We start from the raw sequence: 15,414 nt of genomic DNA on the forward strand, positions 1-15,414 counted from the left end.
TCCTGCTGACAGAGACCACCGTCTGCCTCCTACCCTGGCACCGTTCAACTTGAACTTCCTCTGCTGGAGCTACCCCTAGCCCCAGCCCACACTCCTCTCCACTTGAACTCCAAACTACACTCTCCTCTTGTTTTCCCACCCCGGGCTGTCTAGACCCCTGGGTGGGCATGTACAACTGCCTGGTCCCGCCCACTGGTGTGTCTGTCTTTCCCTAAGGGGGGGGTGACTAGGGTTTCAGGTCGGCTGTGTGTTTCCTAAGTGAGGGATGGTGTTGTGCGGGGGCCTATCTGTGACTACCTGGTTTTGCCAGGGCATCACACAGACATTTTATTAACCTAAATCTATGTATTTGTAAAAACACTTTTTCAATTGGGTTTCATTATATATTTTACCTTCTAAAATCTCTGTGTTGGCTGCAGAATGAGTTAGCTGAAAATCATCAGTGAGCTTGTTGAGACGGAAAAGTTGGTATCTCGTATCTCTATTTTCTGAATTAATCTCCATTGATTTATTATTACATGAAAGATGACCTGAACTCTATGCTCTTAAAGGGGTGGTCCACTACAAAGCATAGTGGCCACATGTCTATAAAGCTGTGACACAAGGCTTTTCTAAATACCTTCTGTTGTCCATTCTGCCTGTATGCAGCGCTATTGCTGTCCGATCATCCCCATCATGTAACCCAGGCTGCAGTGACCTCTGATGTCTGGTGATGTCACGTCAACTTCCGGAATTGGAAGTTGACCCGATATTACAGAGACTGGACCCAGTCTCCCTGAGTGACGGGTGTGGGCAGAATTTCACCACACATCACAGCCCAACATAGCCCCAGCTTGTGGTGCTCTGTGGTGAAGGAGAGAGCGTGTGAGATCCTGGGCTGTAACAGTGGGCTGTGATGTGCGGTGAAACTCCGCCCACAGCCCAGTTACTCACGGAGACTGGGGCCCACCTCGGTGATGCTGCTTCAACTTCCAATTCCAGAAGTTGACATGACATCACCGGACATCAGAGGTCACTGCAGCAGGTGGTCACATGATGGGGGATGAGTGGACAGTGATAGCGCCTCTCGCAGGCTGAATTGACACCAGGAGGCATAAGTCTCCCATACCAATGACCTCGCTGATGGATTTTCAATTAACTCATTCTGCAGTCAATAATAGATAGTGCAAGACAGAGGCTATAGAAAGCAATTTTCTTATAATGGAACCCAGATGCCTAAATGACTTTTAACAAAAAGATAGGAATTAAAAAAAAGAAAAATGCTGCCAAAGGTGTTCATAATATTTAAAGCTTCTTTTCAAGAAGTTTTTTTTTATTAGCAGGGGACTTACAGTGCTGGTCAAAAGTATTGGCACCCCTGCAATTCTGTCAGATAATACTCAGTTTCTTCTTGAAAATGATTGCAATCACAAATTCTTTGGTATTATTATCTTCATTTTGTCTTCAATGAAAAAATAAAAAAAAATTGTCATAAAGCCAAATTGGATATAATTCCACACCAAACATAAAAAAGGGGGTGGACAAAAGTATTGGCACTGTTTGAAAAATCATGTGATGCTTCTCTAATTTGTGTAATTAACAGCACCTGTAACTTACCTGTGGCACCTAGCAGGTATTGGCAATAACTAAATCACACTTGCAGCCAGTTGACATGGATTAAAGTTGACTTAACCTCTGTCCTGTGTCCTTGTGTGTACCACATTGAGCATGGAGAAAAGAAAGAAGACCAAAGAACTGTCTGAGGACTTGAGAATCCAAATTGTGAGGAAGCATGAGCAATCTCAAGGCTACAAGTCCATCTCCAAAGACCTGAAAGGTCCTGTGTCTACGGTGCGCAGTGTCATCAAGAAGTGTAAAGCCCATGGCACTGTGGCTAACCTCCCTAGATGTTGAAGGAAAAGAAAAATTGACGAGAGATTTCAATGCAAGATTGTGCGGATGGTGGATAAAGAACCTCGACTAACATCAAAACAAGTTCAAGCTGCCCTGCAGTCCGAGGGTACAACAGTGTCAACCCATACTATCCGTCAGCGTCTCAATGAAAAGGGACTGTATGGTAGGATACCCAGGAAAACCCCACTTCTTACCCCGAGACATAAAAAAGCCAGGCTAGAGTTTGTAAAAACTTACCTGAGAAAGCCTAAAACGTTTTGGAAGAATGTTCTCTGGTCAGATGAGATAAAAGTAAAGCTTTTTGGGAAAAGCCATCAACATATAGTTTACAGGAAAAAAAAAAGAGGCATTCAAAGAAAAGAACACGGTCCCTACAGTCAAACATGGCGGAGGTTTCCTGATGTTTTGGGGGTTGCTTTGCTGCCTCTGGCACTGGACTGCTTGACCGTGTGCATGGCATTATGAAGTCTGAAGACTACCAACAAATTTTGCAGCATAATGTAGGGCCCAGTGTGAGAAAGCTGGGTCTTCCTCAGAGGTCATGGGTCTTCCAGCAGGACAATGAACCAAAATACACTTCAGAAAGCACTAGAAAATGGTTTGAGAGAAAGCACTGGAGACTACTAAAGTGGCAAGCAATGAGTCCAGACCTGAATCCCATAGAACACCTGTGGAGAGATCTCAAAATAGCAGTTTGGAGGAGGCACCCTTCAAATCTCAGGGACCTGGAGCAGGTTGCCAAAGAAGAATGGTCTAAAATTCCAGCAGAGCATTGTAAGAAATTCATTGATGGTTACCGGAAGCGGTTGTTCGCAGTTATTTTGGCTAAAGGTTGTGCAACCAAGTATTAAGCTAAGGGTGCCAATACTTTTGTCTGGCCCATTTTTGGAGATTTGTGTGAAATGATCAATGATTTGATTTTTGTTTCATTCTCTTTTGTGTTTTTTCATTGCAAGCAAAATAAATGAAGTTAATAATAACAAAGAATTTGTGATTGCAATCATTTTCAGGAAGAAACTGAGTATTATCTGACAAAATTGCAGGGGTGCCAATACTTTTGGCCAGCACTGTACAATCCATTAATTGTCACTCATATTGTAGGTGTCTCCAGCATTGATGGTGGCTAAATATTTTAGATGAGGTTGTTCACCTCATTCTTCAAACACATCTTTTAGATGCTTTTACCATGTTTCGGTGCTCGGTACTAGTGATGAGTGAGCACTACCATGCTCGGGTGCTTGTTACTAGTGATGAGCGAGCACTACCATGCTCGGTTGCTTGGTACCAGTGATGAGCGAGCACTACCATGCTTGGGTGTCCAGTACTCGAAACGAACAGTTTGTGCTCGGATGGGCACAAGTTGAGTACAGAGTATAATGAAAGTCAATGGGGGACTCAAGCATTTTTCCGGCAAATCTTCAGGAAAAATGCTGACTTCCATTATACTGGGGTACATGAGTCGCGCACTCAGAGCATCCAATGACTCATTACGAGTACTGAGCATCCAAACATGGTAGTGCTTGCTCATCACTAGTTACGAGTACTGAGCACCCAAGCTTGGTAGTGCTCGCTCATCACTAATACCGAGCACCCAAGCATGGTACTGCTTGCTCATTACTAGTACCAAGCATCCAAGCAAGGTAGTGCTCGCTAATCACTGGTACCGAGCACCTGAGCATGGTAGTGCTTGCTCATCACTAGTATCGAGCACCTGAACATGGTAGTACTCGCTCTTCACTAGTAACGAGCACCTGAGCATGGTAGTGTTCGCTTATCACTAGTACCGAGCACCTGAGCATGGTAGTGGTCGCTCATCAATAGTACAGAGCACCCGAGCATGGTAGTGGTCGCTCATCACTAATGCTCACCTACCAATCTCCCGGTCTTCTTTCGTCCTGTTCAGTAGGGGATGGGGATGTGACCACTGCAGCCAATGACTGAGCCCAGCATTTTCCAATGCAGTTAGTAATTGGCTGCAGAGTTCATATGGCTACCATTGATGAAAGAGAAAGCGTGGAGACCTTAGTGTAATGGCAGGCGATCAGTAAAGGAGGATAGGTTTATTTTTTATTTTAGACTATACTGGTATCTGTGGTAGAAAGAAAAGGTGTGGACAACTCCATTTAAGAAACAAATCCTCTATACTACATCATTCATATTCCCTATATTTCCTAGGATTATGGGATGAATAGTGTCAGGCCACATCCACCAGCAGTTTCTGTGCTGACTCTTTATATATTGTATGAAAACTACTCCCTCAGAAGATCAGCCATAGCAGAGTCTTTTTCCTGCTCTCTCCCCAATGAATTGAAGGTAGAGTTATATGAAGAATACTGAATGGAAATGCCAAGACTGTTCACCAATGTCAAAGACTAAAACTGGCCAGTTCTTGTTCTAATGCTGTTCTCAACGAGAATTGGAGCACCTTAGTGCTCGCTCATCACTACTCACTGCCCTGACCTTTATGTGACATTTTGCTTTCTGTAAAGTGTGCCTGCATTCCCGCCGACCCTGACCTTCTATTTGCTCTTCCTTTCTTGTAATTGTCTTCTGTCTGCAATGATGGGTACCTGTGCATCTGCCTGCCTAGACTTGTCTGTCTGCTTGTCTTTAACTGTCTATCTGCCTGTCCAGACCTGTCTATGTGCATGACCTGTCTATCTGAATATCCTTATGACTCGCCCACCCCAGGGCTATGGGACACCCGGTGCCGGGCCGGACTAGTCCGGGGGTCGTCAGTGGTGGCGGGGCCCGGCTCCGTGGCCCTGGTGGGTGTCAATTAATATGGCTGGTGACTTGGGGTGAATAAAGTTTATATTTGTCGTGACGCCACCTGTGGTTTGCGGCTATTAAGCCGCCGCTGCTGTATGAGGCCTCCGGGGTGATGGAATGGCAGCAATGGTGGTACTGCTCCCCACAGGTGGAGCAGTGCCCCGGGGACACTGTTGGTGCTCGTGAGAGTCTATGGTGTAAGGTGTAGTGCAGGGCCGACAGGCGGTGAAAGGACCGGACACAAACAACAGTCTCTTTACCTTCTCCTCTTTTACTTTGCAAACAGTTAGTCCTGGGAGACCGTTACAGGTGGTTGAGGGCTCCGGCCGGCCTGGAAGTAACTGAGGAATCTTTTTGGCCAGATGAGTATGAGGCCTACTCCTGTTCTTTCCTTACTGTTATAGGACCCTGCTCTCTGGATTGGCAATGGCCCTCTTGCTGCTGCGACCGGTGGTTCGTCCCTTTTTCTGTGTGGTAGGCTGCGCAGGCCCTCTCTGGTGCTTCTCTGCTGGAGTCTACACCAGGCCCTTGGGATGCAGCTGTACCTTCAGATTGCTTCTGGGCCAGGGGGCTTGCAGCTCCCCTGCCCTCCAGATTCGGCTACCAGGAAAGGATTTTACACCCTGGCAACCACAGACTCCGATGTCTGAGTCTCTTCTGTGCCTCTCTGCAAATCTTGCTTCACTGGGCCAAGCTATTCCAGCTCTAGGCCCCAGTTTCACAAGACAGCACACTCTGCGTCTGCATTCTCTGCTCTCTCTACACAGACTGACTACTAACTCCTCCCTCAGGTCAGACTTAAGGAATGCTCCCTGGAACTCCAGGTTCAGAGCTCCCCCTGCTGGCCTGAGGGAGAAACTACGTTGGATGTTAAACTTACTGGCCAATGATTCCCCCAATTACCTCCAGGCTCAGCATTAACCCTTTGGAGGGGCAATGCTGTTGTGGCGACCAGGTCCTGGGGCGCCACACTCCCCCTTAGTTAAACTCAGTACTCCCGGACTGAAGAAAACAAAAACAAGACATAACATGTTACAACCTTAAACAACTATAAGAGTCCAGTGTGGCTCCCTGCCGGGTGTCCATTACACTGCTCCATGGGGGACCCGCCGTGATAAAACCCCCAACGTAGGCTCTGGGCGTGCGTCAGAGCATTGATGACCCCACTCTATGCACGCCGGACGGGTTTTTCTTCAGGGGTGTTAAGCACACTGGTGCTAACTATGTACAATTAGAGTGTTGGCCACCCATAGTCCAGTGGCCCAATTGTCCATTTACTCAATCATTTGAATAAAAAAAAAACATTTTATACACAACATTACAGACATTTTAAATAACTATTTACATTCTAATAGGTACTCTTTCTTTTTACTCTCTATACCTTGGAGGGGGCTGTCCCCGAGTGCTGCGTTGGGACCTGCGTAGCTCTGGTGTTTGTCCTTGACTACTTGGTGTGTCTGCTACCTCAGCACTACGGGTAGGCCTAACCCTTATAGGTATGCGTGATGATTGCCCATGTGGTCTGAGAGTCGCCAAGGGTACGACAGGTTCACCACTGACAGGGGGTTGATTCTCCTGTTCCACTGCTGGCGTGTCATCTTGTGTTGGGGCGGACAGTTCCTTAGGTGGATCTGGAACCTCTTCTGTCTCTGGCTCAACCAACTGCGGGAACGTCAAGACTGGTACCACTATGACATTATTTATTCGGGTCCAAGTTTTGGGGAATTTTCCAAGGATTGTTTGTATCATCTCTTCCTCTTTTTCTTGAATTTGGGGACTTTCTTGTACTTCTTCCACTTCTTTTTGGATTTTGCACCGCTCAGGGCAGGCTTTCAGGCGGTCTGTAGAAACTGTTTGATAGGTCTTGCCTTCATCCTTGCTTATGAGGCATACCTTACTATTGTCAAAGTTGGATGGAATAATGGTGTAGGGTTCATTCTCCCACTGATCATCTAATTTAAGCGCCCTCCACTTTTTCTTGAGGACCTGTTCTCCAGGTGCTAAGGGAGTTGCTGGGGCTGTTTGATTGTAGTTCTGTTCTTGTCTCGTTCTTGCTTGGGACAGGCTCTTTTCTACACATTCCTGGACTTTGCGGTACTGCTGTTGTCGCTCTGTATCCCAGTCTTCTATCTCTTGAACCGCTTCAGGTGACACAGTTCCCATCTCAAAGTCTACAGGTAACTTGCCAGGTCTTGCTCGCATCAGGTAAGCAGGGCTGCAGTTGGTCGAATTTACTGGGATATGGTTATACAGGTCTACCAGATCTGGTAACTTCTCTGGCCATTGGTTTCTTTCTTCCAGAGGTAGAGTCTTGAGCATATCAATAACCACATGGTTCATCTTCTCGCATAATCCATTGGTTTGGGGGTGGTACGGTGTTGTTCTGATTTTCTTACAGCCGTACATGTTACAGAACTCTTGAAACACTTCTGCCTCGAATGCAGGACCTTGATCAGTCAGTACCCTTTCAGGGTAACCGTGAGGTCGACAAAAGTATGCCTGAAATGCTCTAGCTGCTGTTCTGGCTGTCTGGTCTTTCACAGGCACTACTACCAGGAAACAAGAGTAATGGTCCACAATGGTGAGGGCGTACACATAGCCTGACCGGCTTGGTGTTAACTTCACGTGGTCCAGGGCCACCAACTCCAGGGGCTGCTTCGTGACAATTGGCTGTAGGGGAGACCTCTGGCTGGCATCATCCTTCCGCCTCAGGTTACACGGACCACAGTCTCGGCACCACTTCTCGACTGTCTTTCTCATGTGCACCCAGTAGAACCGATCGCGGAGTAGGGTCTCCAACTTCTTCCACCCGAAGTGTCCTGCTTTATCATGGTAAGCTGCTAGGACCATTGGAGCATCCCTCTGTGGGACCACTATCTGCCAGACGAGTTCATTTGTTCGCCAGTTGACATATCTCTTGCAGAGCTTGCCTTGGTAGGTGAACAGTCGTCCCCTCTCCTTCCACAGCTGCTGGGCTTCTTGTGAGCGTCCGAGATGGGTCTCAGCTTGTGCTAGCTTTTCTTTGACCAATCGCACGGCCGGGTCACCGTTCTGTGTCTCTTCCCAATTATGGTGGAGTAATGGGTTGACCGAGACCTCATGCTGGCTCGAGCGCTTCTCTCCTACAGCATGCTCACACTGGGAAACACCTTGGTGATGGAAAGCCGGTAACTCTATCTCTTCGAGTTCATCCAGGTCTTCTCCAGACTCGGGTAAGTGAGGCATTCTGGACAGCGCATCAGCATTGTTATTCTTCTTGCCAGCCCGGTACTTGATGGTAAAGTCAAAGTTAGACAGCCAGGCCATCCATCGCTGCTCCAACGCACCTAGCTTGGCTGTTGCCAGATGTGTCAATGGATTGTTGTCCGTGAAGATGGTGAACTTGGCCGACGCCAGATAGTGCTTGAAGCGTTCAGTCACTGCCCAAACAATAGCGAGGAACTCCAGCTTGAAGGAACTGTAGTTTTCTGGATTCCTTTCTGTGGGACGAAGCTTCCTACTGGCGTAAGCTATCACCTTCTCTCTGCCTCCCTGCACCTGGGACAGAACTGCTCCCAGTCCCACGTTGCTGGCGTCTGTGTACAGTACAAACGGCTGGCTGTAGTCAGGGTAGGCCAGAATTTCTTCTCCCGTGAGAGCCCCTTTCAGCCGGACAAAAGATGTTTCTATTTGGCTGTTCCATTCAAATGGAGGGCTTTGCTTCTTAGCCTTCTTTGGCTGGCCCACCAGGAGATCTTGAAGAGGCGCTGCTATCTTGGTGAAACCATCAATGAACCTTCGGTAGTAGCCCACCAGCCCAAGGAACTGCCGCACCTCCTTTACCGTGGTGGGTCTTGGCCAGTCCTTGATTACGGTGACTTTCTCCGGATCAGGTGCCACACCTTCTGCGCTGACCACATGACCCAGGTACTGTACCTTTGGCTTCAAGAGGTGACATTTGGACGGCTTTATCTTCAGGCCATACTCCGACAAGGACACAAACACTTCTGCTAAGTGCCTCAGGTGGTCTTCGTAGGTCTTGGAGTAGACTATGACGTCATCCAGGTACAATAGCACGGTTTCAAAGTTGTGATGGCCCAAGCAGCACTCCATCAATCTCTGAAATGTCCCTGGGGCGTTGCAGAGCCCGAACGGCATACAATTGAACTCGCAGAGACCCATTGGTGTCATGAATGCAGTCTTCTCCTTGTCCGCCTCTGCCACGGGAACCTGCCAATACCCACTGGTGAGATCCAGGGTGGAGAAATAATTAGCTGATTTTAAGGCTGTTAGTAACTCTTCTATTCTGGGTAGTGGATAAGCATCTTTATGTGTAATGCGGTTAATTTGTCTGTAATCTACGCACATTCTCATTGTACCATCTTTTTTCTTTACGAGCACTAGTGGAGCTGCCCAGGGGCTACAACTATCTCTGATAACCCCAGCCTCCTTCATTTCCCGTAACATTTCTTTGGCATGCTGATACTGTGCTGGGGGTACAGGGCGGTATCTCTCTTTAATGGGATGATGATCACCCGTGGGGATTTGATGTTTAACCCCTTTTACCTGCCCAAAATCTAGGGGGTGTTTGCTGAAGACCCGCTCGTACTCCTGTACCACCCGGTAAACCCCATGCTTTTGGTGTGAGGGGGTGGAGTCGGTGCCCACATGTAATTTTTGTCACCAGTCCTCCAGCTGTCCCTTGGAGCCATTGTCTTCCGCCTGGTCGGACGGGATCAAGGGTTCCACTGCTTTGATGGTATTGTTACTGAGAGTGTACAGTTTTGCTACAGTGGCGTACCGGGGCAATTTGGCTTCCTCCTCCCCACAATTCAGGACGCGGACGGGCACTTTTCCCTTGCGGGCGTCTGCTACCCCTCTGGCTATCAGGACTCCAGGCCTACTTTCTGAATACACAGGTTCCACCAGGGCCTGGTAATCTTGACCCTTGAGGCCTATTGCTGCCCGACACCATATCAACATTTCACTTTTTGGGGGGATTGCATTGGGGAGAGGGTCACTTACACTGCCAATTTCTCCTCCGGCCAGCTCTACCTGCTGTCTCCTCATCAGGGCTCTGATCTCCCTCTGTAGGGCACGCTGCTGCCTGGAGCTGGCACCTTCAGACGCCTGCTGCAACAAAATTATCACTTCGGCATAGACAATTTTCCATCACATTTGTACCAATGGTTAGCAGTGGGTTAGATTCTTTGCGATCAATATCTACAATTATCATCCCCTGACATGGCAATTCTACCCGCCCCACTTTAATGGTTACTTCCTTATACCCAATTTGAGGCAAGGGCTGACCATTACTGGCCACAATTGTTAAATCATCATCTGGGCCATGGTCAATGTCTGAATCAGCCCAATATCTTTTGTACAATTTATAAGGGATGGTTGTTACCTGGGACCCCGTATCCAGGAGGGCATTCAAAGGGATCCCATCCAGCACAATAGGAAGGACCGGGCGTCCTCCCACATACTTGCTGCGGCTGGGGTTTGAGCCTGGCTTCCTTACACCTGGGGGTTGGCTCCTTGCCCCAGGCTCGGCCCATTTAAAGGACAGTGTCTTGCAATGTGGCCCGCCTGGCTGCAGCGGCGGCAGATCGGTTGTCCAGTTGAATCATACCGGTCTGTGTCTTTTCCTCGGGTCGGCGGAATCCTCCTCTGTCGCATCCATGGGACATCATCTGGGCTGGAGGCCAACTCGATTCTTGCAGGCGATGGGGTCACTTGTAGAGACTGCACGGTCTTGGCAAGGGCAGCTACAGTCTTGGTCAGCTCCTGGACCTGCTGTCTGAGCTCTGCAGCGGGATCCTTATCCAGGGACTGCGCCTCAGCCCCCGCAGCGGCTCGTGTTGCAGGCACCACCCCTGGGTACGTGATAGCAAGAGGCCGGAGGGGTACTGGGTCATTCGGTGTAGATTCTCTCAGTACCCGGATGGCCTGGTCCTTAAACTTTGCAAAGTCCAGAGCAGGGTTCTGCAGGACCAGGATACGCAGCTGTGTCCTGTGGGCATCTGACAGGAGCCCTTCTATGAACTGTTCAGTTAGGAGCTTGTCTTCTTCACGTACACTCTCTGGGTCCACCTGTTTAATTGCTCTCAGGGCCTCTTGCAGGTTTAAGGCATAGTCCCGTATGCTGTCTGTGGCCCGTTGTTTGAATCTCATTTTTTTTTTTCTGGTGCGGTGTGAGTGTCAAAAGTACTCTTTAACTTGGCCAGTATCTGGGTTGCTGTCCCTTTATCTGTATCAGGCCAGGACTTCACTTCACGCTGGGCCGCGCCGGCTAGCTGCCCCATTAATATGCCCACCTTCTGGCTCTCAGTCAGAGGATACACTCTAAACAAGCTGTGCAGCCTTTCTCTGAAGTCGCTGAGGGTATGTGACTCCCCGGAGTACTGCGGCAGCCATTCTGCTCCCGGGATGTACGGCATTGTGATCGGCATTACCGGCGCTACAGCGGGGGCTGGGGCGACGGCGACTGGGATTGCTTCGGCTGGTGCTGCGGCGTCTCGGGCTATGGCAGCCACCTGCTCTCCCTCTGAGTCGGACATCTTCCTCCCCCTTAGTGAACCTTACCAGGCTCCGTTCACTTTTCAAATTCCCTTCTGGGTCGCGTGGGGTTAACGGCGCTCTGCTCTGATGGCGCGCTCCCTTCACGCTGTTTTTCAGGCACGCCCCCCTTCTTCCTGCGCTCAGCGAGGCTAATGGCGGCGGCAGTTTTCAAACAGTAACACAGTCTTTCAAGCACAGTTTCTGCAGGCGCACAGTACCCGGTGGGACCGGGCACGAAATCCTGTTCGTGACGCCAAAGTTGACTCGCTCACCCCAGGGCTATGGGACACCCAGTGCCGGGCCGGACTAGTCCGGGGGTCGTCAGTGGTGGCGGGGCCCGGCTCCGTGGCCCTGGTGGGTGTCAATTAATATGGCTGGTGACTTGGGGTGAATAAAGTTTATATTTGTCGTGACGCCACCTGTGGTTTGCGGCTATTAAACCGCCGCTGCTGTATGAGGCCTCCGGGGTGATGGAATGGCAGCAATGGTGGTACTGCTCCCCACAGGTGGAGCGGTAACCCGGGGACACTGTTGGTGCTCGTGAGAGTCTATGGTGTAAGGTGTAGTGCAGGGCCGACAGGCGGTGAAAGGACCGGACACAAACAACAGTCTCTTTACCTTCTCCTCTTTTACTTTGCAAACGGTTAGTCCTGGGAGACTGTTACAGGTGGTTGAGGGCTCCGGCCGGCATGGAAGTAACTGAGGTATCTTTTTGGCCAGATGAGTATGAGGCCTACTCCTGTTCTTTCCTTACTGTTATAGGACCCTGCTCTCTGGATTGGCAATGGCCCTCTTGCTGCTGGGACCGGTGGTTCGTCCCTTTTTCTGTGTGGTAGGCTGCGCAGGCCCTCTCTGGTGCTTCTCTGCTGGAGTCTACACCAGGCCCTTGGGATGCAGCTGTACCTTCAGATTGCTTCTGGGCCAGGGGGCTTGCTGCTCTCCTGCCCTCCGGATTCGGCTACCAGGGAAGGATTTTACACCCTGGCAACCACAGACTCCGATGTCTGAGTCTCTTCTGTGCCTCTCTGCAAATCTTGCTTCACTGGGCCAAGCTATTCCAGCTCTAGGCCCCAGTTTCACAAGACAGCACACTCTGCGTCTGCATTCTCTGCTCTCTCTACACAGACTGACTACTAACTCCTCCCTCAGCTCAGACTTAAGGAATGCTCCCTGGAACTCCAGGTTCAGAGCTCCCCCTGCTGGCCTGAGGGAGAAACTACGTTGGATGTTAAACTTACTGGCCAATGATTCCCCCAATTACCTCCAGGCTCAGCATTAACCCTTTGGAGGGGCAATGATGTTGTGGCGACCAGGTCGTGGGGCGCCACACTTACCTGACTATCTACCTGTCCTTATCTGTTTATCTGGCTGTCTTTACCTGTCTATGTGCCTGTCCTTACCTGTTCTTATCATTTAACTGCCTGTGTGTCTGTCTATCTGCCTGCCCTGCCCTGTGTATCTGCCTGTCCTGAAGCTATTATATCTGTCTGGCCTCGCTGGTATGTAAGTCGTGTGTAGGATGGGCTCCCCAGTATATAGCAACATCACGCACGAGGAAGGCGACTTTAGGCAGTTGGATTGATAAATGATTGCTTTACCTTACCAAAACAAAAAGGCATCCATAAAACAGAACAATATAAATACAAGGCCTAAGGCCGATACCCCTGTGCTGCGCCACCCATAATGGTGATATATGTCGCCTTCTTGCCAACCTTTGCCTAACCAAAGGACTGTCTGAACAGTCACCTAATACCTAGTAATCCCTCTGTGAAGCAGGAGTAATTTTGTGTGTGTGAACACGCCCTACCAGTGCTGCAGCACAAGAGCTTATAACTTATGCACCTAAACATAAACAAATCCCATAAACCCGCTGAATACCCTTAACTGCTGATCTCCGGCACAGGATGCTGCTCACACGCGTCGCAGTCCTCCATGCTAGACTCAACAAGAGTCTTCTCCCAATTCACTTAAGTGTTTCTGAGGTGGTGTAACGCCTGCCTGGATCCACAGACTCAGATGGGCTGTAAAGGGGAGGCTAGAGGGAAGCCACTCACCAAGTAAGACCCCTAGAACCCTGAAACCCTTTAACCCCTATACAGGGATTTGGAATTACACAGGGAACTAGAGATCACTACCTGTGGAAGGCTGCAGTCCGATGAGAGTAGTAGTCAGGCAGGGTCAAACCAAGAATTGCGGAACAGGGACAGAATAGGCAGGCAGTGACGTAGTCAGCAAACATAGCAGAGGTCAGATCCGGGTCGGGCAGCAAGATACAAAAACAAGTAGGCAGAAGGGTAGTCAAAACACGCAGAAGTCAACAGAGGAATCACCAACAGAATAGGACGTAACAGGAGCCAGGAAAATCAGAACTATCTCTGGCAGTAATCATGTGACAGGAGGGGAAATAAGAAAGGTGTGGTGTCTTCCCATTGGCTGTAGCTGAATGCTGGCAACTTCAGCTGGAAGACACATGCCACCCACAGTCAGCCAGCGGTACTGCAGATCCCAAGCTAACCCAGCCCAGTGGATGATCGGAGCCTGCGCCCACTGGTGCCGCTGGCATCGACTTCTCTCCCATCACCAGCACCATCCACGGCAGGAACACGGCGTCACCTGGCAATCGGAGCAGAAGTCGCTGGAGAAGACTCCGGTGGTGACGTAACAGGCGGCTCCTTTTCGTTACGCACACCTCTTGCTTTCCCTGCAGCTCACATACACCACCTCCTCAGTAGAGTTGAGCGCGGTTCGAGGTTCTCCAGTTCTAGGCTCGAGTGATTTTGGGGGCTGTTCGAGATCGAACTAGAACTCGAGCTTTTTGCAAAAGCTCGATAGTTCTAGATACGTTCGAGAACGGTTCTAGCAGCAAAAAGCAGGGCTTTTTACAGCTACAGTGTGCAGGAGCCATCGCTGGCAGCCTGCCAGAAGCTGGTAACCAAGATAAACATCGGGTATCCAACCAAAGCGCTTTGGTTAGTAACCCGATGTTTATCCTAGTTACGTGCAGGAAGCCCACACTTCCCCGCTCAGCTCACTCCGCCCCCTCCTGCCCGCAGCATGTACACACACACACACACACACACACACACACACACATGGTCCCGCTCGGCTTACCTGCGGTCGGCCCGGGGGCAGCAGTCCTTGGCATTGGAAACTGTGGCTGCCGGCCCTTTAAGGCTCACTGTGTTCTCCTGCATTGAGCATCATCTGTGGGCGGAGCTACCGCCCGGCGTCCTGCTCGGTCGCACAGATGAAGGAGTCACAGTGCCAGCCAGCGACCCCCAGCAAATCGCTTCCCTCCGGCGCTGTGTGGGCCCCATCTGCACCGTGACCTGATCAGTATGTGGGACATCACTCCCTCCCCGCCCCTCCCTGTCCCCCCGTGCGTGTGTGGGCCCCGCAGAGCCGTGTGTGTGGCCCCCGGAGCCGCGTGTGTGGGCCCCGCAGAGCAAGGTGTGTGTTTGTATGTATGCATGCAGCAGAGCAGTATGCGTGTCTATATGTATGTATATATGCAGCAGAGCAGTATGCGTGTCTGTATGTATGTATGTATACATGCAGCAGAGCAGTATGCGTGTCTATATGTATGTATATATGCAGCAGAGCAGTATGCGTGTCTGTATGTATGTATGTATATATGCAGCAGAGCAGTATGCGTGTCTGTATGTATGTATATATGCAGCAGAGCAGTATGCGTGTCTGTATGTATGTATATATGCAGCAGAGCAGTATGCGTGTCTGTATGTATGTATATATGTAGCAGAGTAGTATGCGTGTCTGTATGTATGCATGTATGTATGCAGCAGAGCAGTATGCGTGTCTGTATGTATGTATATATGCAGCAGAGCAGTATGCGTGTCTGTATGTATGTATATATGCAGCAGAGCAGTATGCGTGTCTGTATGTATGTATATATGTAGCAGAGTAGTATGCGTGTCTGTATGTATGCATGTATGTATGCAGCAGAGCAGTATGCGTGTCTGTATGTATGTATATATGCAGCAGAGCAGTATGCGTGTCTGTATGTATGTATGTATATATGCAGCAGAGCAGTATGCGTGTCTGTATGTATGTATGTATATATGTAGCAGAGTAGTATGCGTGTCTGTATGTATGCATGTATGTATGCAGCAGAGCAGTATGCGTGTCTGTATGTATGTATATATGCAGCAGAGCAGTATGCGTGTCTGTATGTATGTATGTATATATGCA

General features: G+C 49.6%; 1 long non-coding RNA gene across 1 annotated transcript in view; it reads right to left on the reverse strand.

Moving 5' to 3' along the window:
- LOC142311824 (uncharacterized) overlaps nucleotides 1-15,414 on the reverse strand; it is a 45,707-nt gene that overhangs the window by 13,656 nt on the left and 16,637 nt on the right. The window lies entirely within an intron of this gene.

The sequence above is a fragment of the Anomaloglossus baeobatrachus genome, chromosome 5 (assembly GCF_048569485.1).
Source record: "Anomaloglossus baeobatrachus isolate aAnoBae1 chromosome 5, aAnoBae1.hap1, whole genome shotgun sequence".
Lineage (NCBI taxonomy): Eukaryota > Metazoa > Chordata > Amphibia > Anura > Aromobatidae > Anomaloglossus > Anomaloglossus baeobatrachus.